The sequence below is a fragment of the Apteryx mantelli genome, chromosome 2 (genome assembly GCF_036417845.1).
Source record: "Apteryx mantelli isolate bAptMan1 chromosome 2, bAptMan1.hap1, whole genome shotgun sequence".
In the NCBI taxonomy this organism is placed as follows: domain Eukaryota; kingdom Metazoa; phylum Chordata; class Aves; order Apterygiformes; family Apterygidae; genus Apteryx; species Apteryx mantelli.
The window spans coordinates 62,727,728-62,738,831 of NC_089979.1; the positions used below are offsets into that span (position 1 = coordinate 62,727,728).

At 42.4% G+C, this 11,104-nt stretch overlaps 1 long non-coding RNA gene across 1 annotated transcript in view; it reads right to left on the minus strand.

Annotated features, from left to right (window-relative positions):
• Positions 1-10,807, minus strand: part of LOC106482780 (uncharacterized) — a 70,082-nt gene extending 59,275 nt beyond the window's left edge. Inside the window, exon 1 of the long non-coding RNA XR_010883581.1 lies at positions 10,565-10,807. This is a non-coding gene — a long non-coding RNA (uncharacterized lncRNA). The remainder of the gene's footprint in view (positions 1-10,564) is intronic.
• Between the last annotated feature and the right edge of the window lie 297 nt (positions 10,808-11,104).

Below are 11,104 nucleotides of genomic sequence, written 5' to 3' on the forward strand. Positions count from 1 at the left end.
TCCCTGAAGAGGCCAAAGTTTGCTTTCCTGAAGTCCAGGGTTGCGATCCTACTTGGTGCCCTGCTGCCTCCTCGCAGGATCCTCAACTCCACCATCTCATGGTCACTGCAGCCAAGGCAGCCCCCGACCTTCACATCTTCCACCAGTCCTTCTTTGTTTGTTAGTACGAGGTCCAGCAGCACACCTCTCCTTGTTGGCTCCTCCACCACCTGGGTCAAGAAGTTGTCACCAATGCTCTGCAGGAACCTCCAGGACTGTTTGTGCCTAGCTGTGTTGTCCCTCCAGCAGATATCGGGGTGGTTGAAGTCCCCCATGAGAACCAGGGCCTGGGATCGTGAGGCTACTTCCAGCTGTCTGTAGAAGGCCTCGTCGACTCCCTCTTCCTGATCAGGTGGCCTGTAGTAAATACCCACAACAGTGTCACCTCTGTTAGCCTGCCCTTTGATCCTTACCCATAAGCTCTCGACTCGCTCTTCACCCACCCCTAGGCACAGCTCAATACCTTCCAGTTGCTCTCTCACATAAAGAGCAACTCCACCACCTCGCTTTCCTGGCCTGTCTTTCCTAAAAAGCACATAGCCATCCATGACGGCACTCCAGTCATGCGAGCTATCCCACCATGTCTCTGTAACGGCAATGAGATCATGGCCCTGCGACCGCACACACATCTCTAGTTCTTCCTGTTTGTTCCCCAAGCTGCGTGCATTGGTGTACAGGCATTTCAGAGAGGTGATCAAGCATGCAGGTTTCCCAGGAGGGGTAAAAGAGGGTCCTCCATAGCCACATCCCATGCGCACTTCCCTGGCTGGATTCACCAGTTGGAGGCATCCTGACTTGAGCAGTCTTTTGCCAACTACCCTGTCACTATAACTCTCCCCTTCCCCCATCTTTCCCAGTTTAAAGCCCTCCTTGCCAGGTTGGCCAACCTGTTGGCCAAGACCCACGTGCCCCGCCTCGTGAGGTGGATCCCATCTCTCCCCATCAGTTGTCGATCTTCAAACAGGGTCCCATGGTCGCAGAAAACCAAAACCCTGTTGCCAACACCAGCGGCGCAGCCAGTGGTTAACTTGGAAAGTCCGTCTCCTCCTCCTCTCATCCATCCCCCTCACTGGCAGGATTGAGGAGAAGATGACCTGGGCACCCAGACCCTTGACCACCATCCCCGAGCTCTGAAATCCTGCTTGATGGTCTGCAGTTTGCCCTTGGTGTCATTGGCACCCACATGGAAGAGCAGCAGTGGGTAATAGTCCGAAGCATGGATGAGCTTTGGCAGTCTTTGCATGACATCTCTCACGTGAGCCCCTGGCAGGCCACAAACCTCTCTAGACAAGAGGTCAGGTCGGCAGATAGATGCCTCCGTCCCCTGCAGCAGGGAGTCCCCCACAACAATCACCCGCCGCTTTTTCCGGGCGTTCCGGCAGGGCACAGGGTCTGTTGTCCCAGGTACTTCCCTTGCAGCCATGCCCATCTCCTCCTCATCCTGGAGGGCACTAAACCTGTTCTTCAGCTGCAAGTCTTTGGGAGGAGTAGGAGCCTTTCTCCTCCCACGAGCAGTGACCAGTTTCCAGCCTTCTTCTACGATGTTATGATGTACCGTTTCACACGGCACAGAGCCCTCTGGCAACTCCACTGCTGTGGGAGGTTGGGACTCCTGGAGCTGTACGGTCTCTGAGAATACCCTGTCTATCTCTTGCTCATCTTCCCGGATGCTGCGCAGCCTACTGACCTCCTCCTGTAACTCCCTTACCTGACGACAGCTCGTCAACAGCAGCACACCTCCTGCAGGAGAGCTGGCTGCCAGCCCAGGCCTCCCAGAGGGGCCCCAAGCACTCCCTGCAGCCTGAGACCTGTAGAGCTGCATCTACTGTCAGAGGGTCAATCTGGGTCCCAGCCTCTGACACAGCAACTCCAACAGCCACTGGGGAATGTGCTCTGTGGTGTGTCACAACCATACCTGAGGAAACATACAGCACAGGGAACAGAAACGAAGGTCCCTTCGTGCACCCTGCTGCACAAACTGCTGCACAAACTGCTGCACAAACTGCTGCATCTGTTCGCTGCCTCTGGGAGCTGCACTCTAGGCCTGGCTCTTATATAGGCCTCTCCCTAGCACTGGCTAAGAGGGTTCTTGACCCGCCCTAATCAAGGGCCACTGGGATCAAAGGCCCCAACTCCCTCTGGCCAGGGGCAACAAGAGAGCTCATTAGCAGCAGCCACTCCTAGCTAGAGCTTTTGCCAGGAGCTTTTCCCAGAAGTCAAGGCCTCCTGCAGTTGTCCTTGCCTAGCTTCCCCTTTCCTGTTCACAGCAATCACCTGCTAGTTCCTCGGGAGTCCTCAGAAAGCCCACAACTTCCAACAAGATCCTCAAGTTCTAGTCAGAGCCCAAACACTGCTGCGCAAACTGCTGCCTCTGTTCGCTGCCTCTGGGAGCTGCGTTACTTAATCGTAGTTTACATGGTGTGGTGCAAGCCACCTTAGACATATTACAAGGCTGGGGAGCACAGAGATGAGACTAACGAGAGCAAGAAGAGGGGCTGACTCTGCCTGGCAGAGAACAACCAATCCCCACTATAAGAAGCAGAACAGCTCTGGCCGTATTGTGTTGGAGAGACAGAAGCATTATGAAACAGAACTAAATGCACATTTGTTCTCATGCACAGATCTATCCCCATCTAAAGGGGCAGCATAACAGCATCTTACATTTTTACATGCTTTTGCACCTGCTGACTTCAATGTGCAGGAGGTTTCATGTGCAAATGCATACACATGCATTCACATACACCAGTACCACCCCCCACTCCAAGTCAGTATGTTTATCACATCTGGCACAAAGCTTATAAGGTATCTACAAATAAAGGTAGTCAAGAGAAAACAGTTTTCCTCATAGTACAGCATGCTTCTGGAGCCATCTGGGTTTATAAGGATTGTTTAGCATTAGTTTAAACAATCTTAGTGTATTGCCGCACATGATCCATGCTACAGGGAACTGTTCTCATCCCAAATCATATCAGAAGTGTGAAAGAATCCCATAAATATCAGCTCTGTATTTCTACCTCTAGATTTCTTCAATTAAGCCAATTATTTTAGACCTAACATAATCAGATGGTAGGATTTGTCCTTTGATAAAGGAAGTTATCAGGAGGAAGTGCACACCCTTAGAGCAGACTGAGATCACAGGATATATCAGATGAGAGGGTAAGCATGAATCATTTTTTTCCCTCTGTTCTCATCCCTTCATTTTCACTCTGTATTAAATCCTGCTGGCAATCCCTCTGCAACATTTGCCAGATCCACTCATTCTGCTCTGTTCCCAATGCCAAAAAACCCCCCCTTTGTCAGATGATGATTATCTCTGACCTTGACCTTGATTTCTGAAAGTGTCCCCTGCCTTGCAGATACAAAACTGATCAGCTTTTTCTTGTGTGCCACTTTGTCCATGTGGCCAGCCTGAAGAGAGCATGAAGTCTTTTTTGTATTGTTTCAGCAACGCCAGACTGATAAGGTTTCATTTGCAAAGTTGGGGTACCCTATTCTATACCTTAGAGAAAATCCACATACACCTTCCAGGTACAGGGAAACAGCTAGATAAAGGGGTTTCTGGCAGAAAAAAAAATACTTGAAAAAATTCAGAACAGCATGTAGCACTTTTCCACATCAAAGATATTGTTATCACACCCATGGTCCATGGGCAGTGGAACATTCAGCAGCAGGTGTTGTGACTTCAGGTAACGCAACATTGGATTTAGGATTCTCCCTTCTCACAGCAGTAGCATATTCTTTCTCCTTCACCCCTCCAGGTCCTTCTGCATTACGGTCAGACCAAATCCTTCCATAACTTCCCATTTCCAGGGAAAAACAGAGTCCCTTTTACCTCTCTGCCTCCACACTACTGCCGCAATTGACCAGCTCAATTTTCTTGCATCTGTGAGGTTGCGGCTTTCAACAGGATTCTATGGCAAAGAGTCCCACAGGAGTTCGCCAGACCTTTGACACTGTTTTTCTTGTTTAAAACCTGTTGCTTTGGGATCTTATTGGCTGACAATAGTTCACTTGTTCTGAGAAGTAGTGTTTGTTACTCGTTCCAAATTTGCTGCACCAGTCATGATTTTAAAGACCTCTATCACCTTTTTCCAGAATGAAGAGTCCTGAGCTTTGTAACCTCTGCTTTTAAGAAAGCCAATCTGTTCTGTGATATATACTGGGTTTTTTTGTGTAGTTTCCTGTATCCATTATATCCTTTTGAGATGGGTGACAGAAATGGTACACAGTATTCAAGATGTGGGATACCACGGATACACTGGCATAATGATTATGTTTTTCCCAATTCCATCCCCCAAAAATTTAACATTAGTTTTGTCTTTTTGACTAGTCTAACTGAGTAAATGTTTTCAGAGGATTATCCAGGTCACTTCAAGATCTCTCTCCTGAGAAGAAGAGTCCCTTAAGGTCCATATTTGTGTGTGAAGAGTTGGCATTATTTTTTTCCCCTGTGTACATTACTTTGCATTCATTTTGGTTGATAAAACAGCAGATAATTCAGCAGTTTGAGCATTGCCTGCAAGGTTTTCCATTCAGATTTAGGACTATCCTGTTATTAGTCATCATCATGAAAATTAGCAGCTTTGCCCATTTACCTAATTTTCATGATTATGAATTTGTTCAATAGCACAAATCCCTGGCTATGTCTTGATACGCCCTTGCTAAGTGTATCTGACAAACGTTTTGGTAAAGACTTTACGATTCATTCAGCTTGCATTTTAAGTTGAAACTAGATAAATTCAGATTAGAAATGTGATGCAATTTAAAATGAAAAAGCAATTAACCAACAGTTTGGGCAATTTACCCTTAAAGAACTTACTAAGGCTACTGGTAGACTCTTTCTATCATTAGCAATTTTAAAATTAGGAGCGGAAGGGGACTTTTTTTTTTAGTGATCTATTTCAAAAAAGTGGTAATTCAGGGAAATTCTGAGAGCCTGTTTTATTCTAAAAGTCAGACCATATGTTGTGTGTTCTAAAATCTGTGATTCAATGGCAACAAAGATGGATTTCATGATGTTTGTCAAGGCAGTGTTAACTCCCCAGCCTGCAAATAGCCATGGTAAAAAATTACACAGAAAATTATTTATGCAAATGGCATAGTGGGGCATATGATAACAAAACTGCAACTAAAAGTGGAAATGAATCACAGATTCTTGCAAGAATAATTCTGAACCCCCTAAAACATTCTGGTGACTCTTCTCCCGCAGAGGTCCATGCTTAATTCAATAAGATAGAATAAACAGTTTGATGCTTATATACTCTGTGACTAGGCACAGCGTTACTGAGGGGGAGAAAAAGCCTCCACTAGGAAGTGACAGCAGGCAGCTGCAAGCCCCTCTTTTCGATGCAGGGTTGAGCTTGCCTCTACCAGCAACCAAGTGATGTGACAGAAACATGTGGCCTCACAAGCAGAAGCAGCTGCACTGCTGAAACCTGGGTTAGACATGGGGCAAGTCCCAGGCAGGATGCTGGACCGCTGCTTTGCTGCTTTTGAACTGGTCTTTCAGCGTCAGTTAGAGCATGTTCTCCATCCTTCCATACGTTCAGACAATGGTGTTTGTTGTTACTTTCCTTTCACAGCCAGCTTTTCATTTTAATGGCAAATTTGATTAATACTGGTTTAACTTATTGTTTCACAATCTAATATCGACTTAAATTTCCCTTCTTTTTCTTTTAAAAAGTCCCAAATATAAAATACCAGATAACTGGAAAGAGATCTAGGAGAAAGGATCTCATTGCAAGTAGGTCCTAAGTAACTCAACAGTTTACAAACCTGCCCAAACACAAAAACAATGTATTGGATACCTTTCTGTATTTTCAGGGGAAAAAATGAATTTAAGTATGTGTTTAAAGGACTTTTTTCCCTCCCTAGTGGCTTCCAATCTCACCTTGTGCTTCTGCCTCTGAATATACATATTTCAATAAAACAGCTTAGCTCTAATAATACCGGCATTATAATTTATTTGAATCTCAGATCTGAAGCTTTTAGAAAGTCTAAAATATAAAGATAAATATAAAAAGATATATGAGAGCAAGAAAAAAAACACCTTCCTCTATAAAAAGAAAGTTGTCCTGAGGGCAATATCCCCTTTCTCTTATCTAGCATCCTGTCCTTCCTTTTCTCTCATTCACCCATCAGAGTCTATTTTTGTTATCTGTTGCTATCTAACTTAGATTACAAGCTCCTTAGGGCAAGGACCTTGTCTTCGTACATGCCTGTAATGTGCCATGAACACCTCTAGCACTAAACAAATAATAAGCTCTGCAGACTCAGTTTAGTATCCATATCAATTTGTGGTGAAGGCTCACCATGTGTTCAGAGTGTGAGGCTCATTTCTATCTCTTAATGGCTGATGCTGGACAAGCATGAATATAAATCCATATTTCTCAGGCTTCTGCTAGAGCAAACTTGCTCATTACAGTTCCTGCTGACAGTGACCCTAGGCCAATCTAGTCAAATCCAAGTCTTGGCAGTTAACATTTTCTTACAGTCAAAATTCACTGCACAGATTTCTTTAGATAGCCCCCTTGGTTCTTTACAGTCATCTGTTGCTAACAGAGTTTTCAGTTTGAATAACCAGAAGTTCTGCTTCCAGCAATCTCTGATAGTCCATAAAGAAGCTAGAAAGGACTGTTAAAATGAGAAAATAAAAACTGCCAGTTTAAGTCAATCTGTTTTCTAACAGTCATTTTCTTATTGAGAGTTTAAAAGCAGCTCTCCTGGATATTTAGGAAATGCTTCATTATTTAGCAGCAACTTTCCTACTTACCAGAAAAATATTTAGAATAAGTTAAATAGCTAGAAAACAGCATTACCATACTTACCTTACTGGGAAAACAGTCATTACATAAAAGACATTTTAGTTCTTTTTATCAAAGTATTCTCTCATCATTTCTCCAGAAACAGAATTTCAAGCATGATGAGCTACCATGATATCTTCAAGCAAAACAAATGAATGCCATGACTTCTCACTAGAATACCCTGAACCATCTGACATTTGGGTGTGTGACAGGTTGGTGGTGGGGAGGGAATAATGGGGACTTCAGATTCTCCAGCTAAAATTGACTGTGTCACATTGGAGTGATTTTGATGTGGCAGCCCTTTCAAGCTCCCTATGAAAGAGCTTACACTGTCTCAGTTGTCACTATGATGCATGTACTATGCTTTTGCCTACAAGGTCTAGGCTTACATCATTTACTACCATAGTCCAGAAATGAGGGTGGGAGGATGTGAGGGGAAAAAGACCTAATGAAAACTTCTCTTCCCATCTGCTCCTAATTTCTGTGCGCTGGGTTAAACATTGCAATCCTTCCTCAAACAATATTCACAGTGAACGCAATATTTCAGAATTATTAAAGTGACTAACCCAACATTTACCATCTTTTTCCTGTCTTCCAAAGATGAATAAATAGATATTCAGAACACATATGAAAGAACTGGCCTGGTGGCCTGTTGCTGGCAGTTGTTACTATTTCCTAGATACTCTCTTTACCAAGTACAGGGGTGTCTGGGAATGTACCCCCCCCGTCTCCACACTGACCTGGTGGAAGTCATTACTAAGCAGAGCACTAAAGCCTCAAGCATGTGTTGGAAAGTCCCTGTCTGGTAGAACTGCAGCTTTATTCCTTGGCTCAGGTGAGCTGTCATTGCAATTTTCCTCTAACAGTTTCCACAAGTGTCATCATTACACAACATCACATCTTTTTTCTGGTAGCTGAGGTTAGGCTACCAGCCAATATTTAAGAAATACTACAAAGGGCCATAACAGCTACTGGATAATGTACTCTTAGTAGACTCTGTAGCAGAAGAAATTTTTGTTGATATATATTTATGGATTTTGAAGGCTAGGATTATAGCAAAAGCCTTTATTATGCAATCAGTAAAGTGAAAAGCATGCATATGCTACACAGAATGGCAGCCTTTCATGAACATGCTAGTGTCTGTCACTGCTGAAGAATGGGGTAGCAGGAGACTGTTTTAAGCCCACAGGTCTCATGAGGAAAGAGCGCTCAATAACTTACTAAGCTTCAGCAATTTATTATTTTGAAAACTACTTCATAAAAGTGACAAGATTAAATTATACAGTCAATATTGCCAAGTTAGCTTGTGTCATGAATGCAGTGATGATATAAAAGCACTCAATGACCTGTTTATCATATTGCTTGCCACTTGATACATGGCAGCTGTTGTCACCAGCACCTTTTTGCTTTTTGCTTTAAGAGCACTAATTAATACATTACTGTGATGAATCAACTGCAGTCATCACGTTCAAGTTTGTTGACAAATTCAGAAAATAAGCTGGTATGGATTTGCTAATGACATCATACTGTTTACCCAGTCATTATGGGATAACATTCAGGGACATAGAAACTATCAAATGGCAGCCAATGTATAGTCTATTGAGTTCAGCATCTTTTCTTTGAAAACATTGGAAATGGACAATATTATTCCCAGATGCTCATGAATCATAACTGTCTCTTAGTACTGCGATGGTAGGCAAAGACTAAATGCAGTTGACAGGGATGTATCTTGGCAGGCTCTCACCAGTACTGTGGATATTCTTATGAAAGTTAATACCATCTATTAACTTGCCAAGCACTGATTATATGGCTTTAACAGAGCTATGGTGAATCCACAGAAGTCCACCAGGTTGTAGAAAAAGGAAAAGGCACAGAGCTTCTGAAGAGAAAATCTTCTCACCTACTGACTCTGTTACAATGTGTGACCGAGTTTCTCAATGAGCTGTTCAGAGCATTGGCTTTCCCTCCCACAGTAAGTTTTGGTTAAATTATTATTATTTTTTTTCAGTATTCTTAAGCCTCTTTATAATTGGTTAAGGAGCCTGAAGAAATCCAACCATTTTTTATCTGCAACTTACAATTAAAAATATTAAGTGAAAATCATGAAAAGTTTGTTGTTTTCCATGGGAAATAAAGTCTCTCCTCCTTTTCTTCTCTCCCTCTCCCTCCCTCCAAAAAAGAGAAAAAAAAGCCCTACCTCTCCTATTATCAAAAAAAAATCACAAAGAAGCATACATAAAACTGGAAAATTTGAAAGAAGGAAAAAGAGAGGAAAGTAAGGATAAGATATTGTATCTGTACCACAACTAGTACTTTGTTAAACATTTTTTGTGTGAAATCCACTCCTCATAAGCCTAAATTACCTGCTTGTGCCTAGCATTGGTGAGCTACGCTATAAGGAGGTTGAAGCCCAGTTGCAGCCCAGTTGATGCTGGTGCCACCAGGGTATGTTTGGCCTCAGGAAGGTGCCACGACTTTGTGGAAGATGTCAGAGCTGCCCTGGGAGCTGGGGCCATTTCACACCACTCTGAAGGGTCGTTGTCACACAGGTAGGAGGAAATGAGGACAGGAACAGGTAGGGAGACAAAATGGGGACCTTACAGCTCCAGTTACCCAGAATTTCACAGAAGTAACGACTTAAAAATAAATTAAATTGAGCCAATCCTGCCACTTGTATCAATCTGCAGAATCATGTCACATTCCTGGTTTATACAGGTGAAAAACCAGGCCCTGCATCAGTTTCTTTCAGTGCTTACCTACCCCAACAATGTGATTTCTACAGAGCATGCAGCTAATATCTATACTGTGCTCAGTTATGAGAACATGGTGCTGTCATTACATGTCACTTTGGATCCAAACTAGCCAAGACCCCTTTCTATTTCCTTCAATAACATAATTGCACATTCATCTATGCAAAAGTTTTTGTAAACAGCCTAATATTGACCATAAACTGCCTGCACTCAAACAGATCTTATTATAATAAAAAATGAAATACAGGATAGATATTTACAGTTTCAGATATATATTAGTCCACTAAGAATCATAACATTTAAAGAAGTTTGCTGAAATATTGAAGGAGTTGAAACAAAGTTACCTGCTTTCAAGAAGAAAAATAATAATCTGTTTGCAAATGAGGTTCTGTTCAGCTATCACAATTATTTGATATGCAAAAACAATTATGAAATAATGAATGGTCAAGGCAAAAATGAAATTTCTATTCCTAAAATAAAAGCTCTTTAAATGTAAAGGTATTATATAATCACATTTTTATGCATGAAAGATCAAGTCACAAATATTAACTTTTATGCTATTTACCCTTTATCTACTATGCTACGTGAAAAAAATTATTTAGATACAAACATGTACACACATACCTATATACATTCAAGCATCGTAATTTTATTTCTCTTGGTTGACTTGCAGGCATTATAATATTTTAGCCAGATCTATATTAAATGTCAAAGCATTGGGCGATTTCTAACAGTAACTAGTGCAGTTAAGAAGTGGACCTTTGGGAGATTCAGACAGAGCAATTTTCCTATGCCGTCCTTTCTCTCCTTCCATAATCAAAAATACCTTCCTTTTCAGCCAGAGAAGCGCAGATGTATGACCATACCTACACTGCTAGAAGCACTGATTTTTTTGCTCTTTAATAAATGTAAGTACAATGGCAGAGCAAAAGATTAAGCCTGGAATGAGAATTAGGATTGCTTGGTCCTTACCTTAAAATCAAAGTCTGCACCTTAGCTTCTCCAATTGGTTATTTTCCCCACACTCCTATGAAATGGAAACTTTGTCTCTTTCTGTTGACTTGGGTTTATTGCACCATATTCATACTGCACTAATCACAGGCTTCAGGGCTTCTGCTTGCTGTTTGCAAGGATCAGAATGGAATTTTTTCGCTCCATAGAACCACCTTTCCTTCATGCATAATTTGACTTTTCAGGTGGAGGCTTGAGAAAAGGTTTCTTTGCTGTGTAGCATTAGAAACTTGTCTCAGCTACAGACAGGATGTTGAACAGGAAACTCCCTGGCGTACTGCTGTTCCTCCCTAGTCCTTAGCCAGTGCATCTGGCTCACTCATTTGGTAAGTTATCGTGAGATCTGTTCCGAAAAAAACAGATTAGAATGATTTTTTTGTGGGGGAGGGAGGGAGCCTTAATCTGTAGCAAAGAACATGGTTTTCTCTTAACATTGTACCAAAGAGACCCCCTGGTGTTACAAGAACACTGGAAATGACCTTGATCTCTTCTTTTCATGTG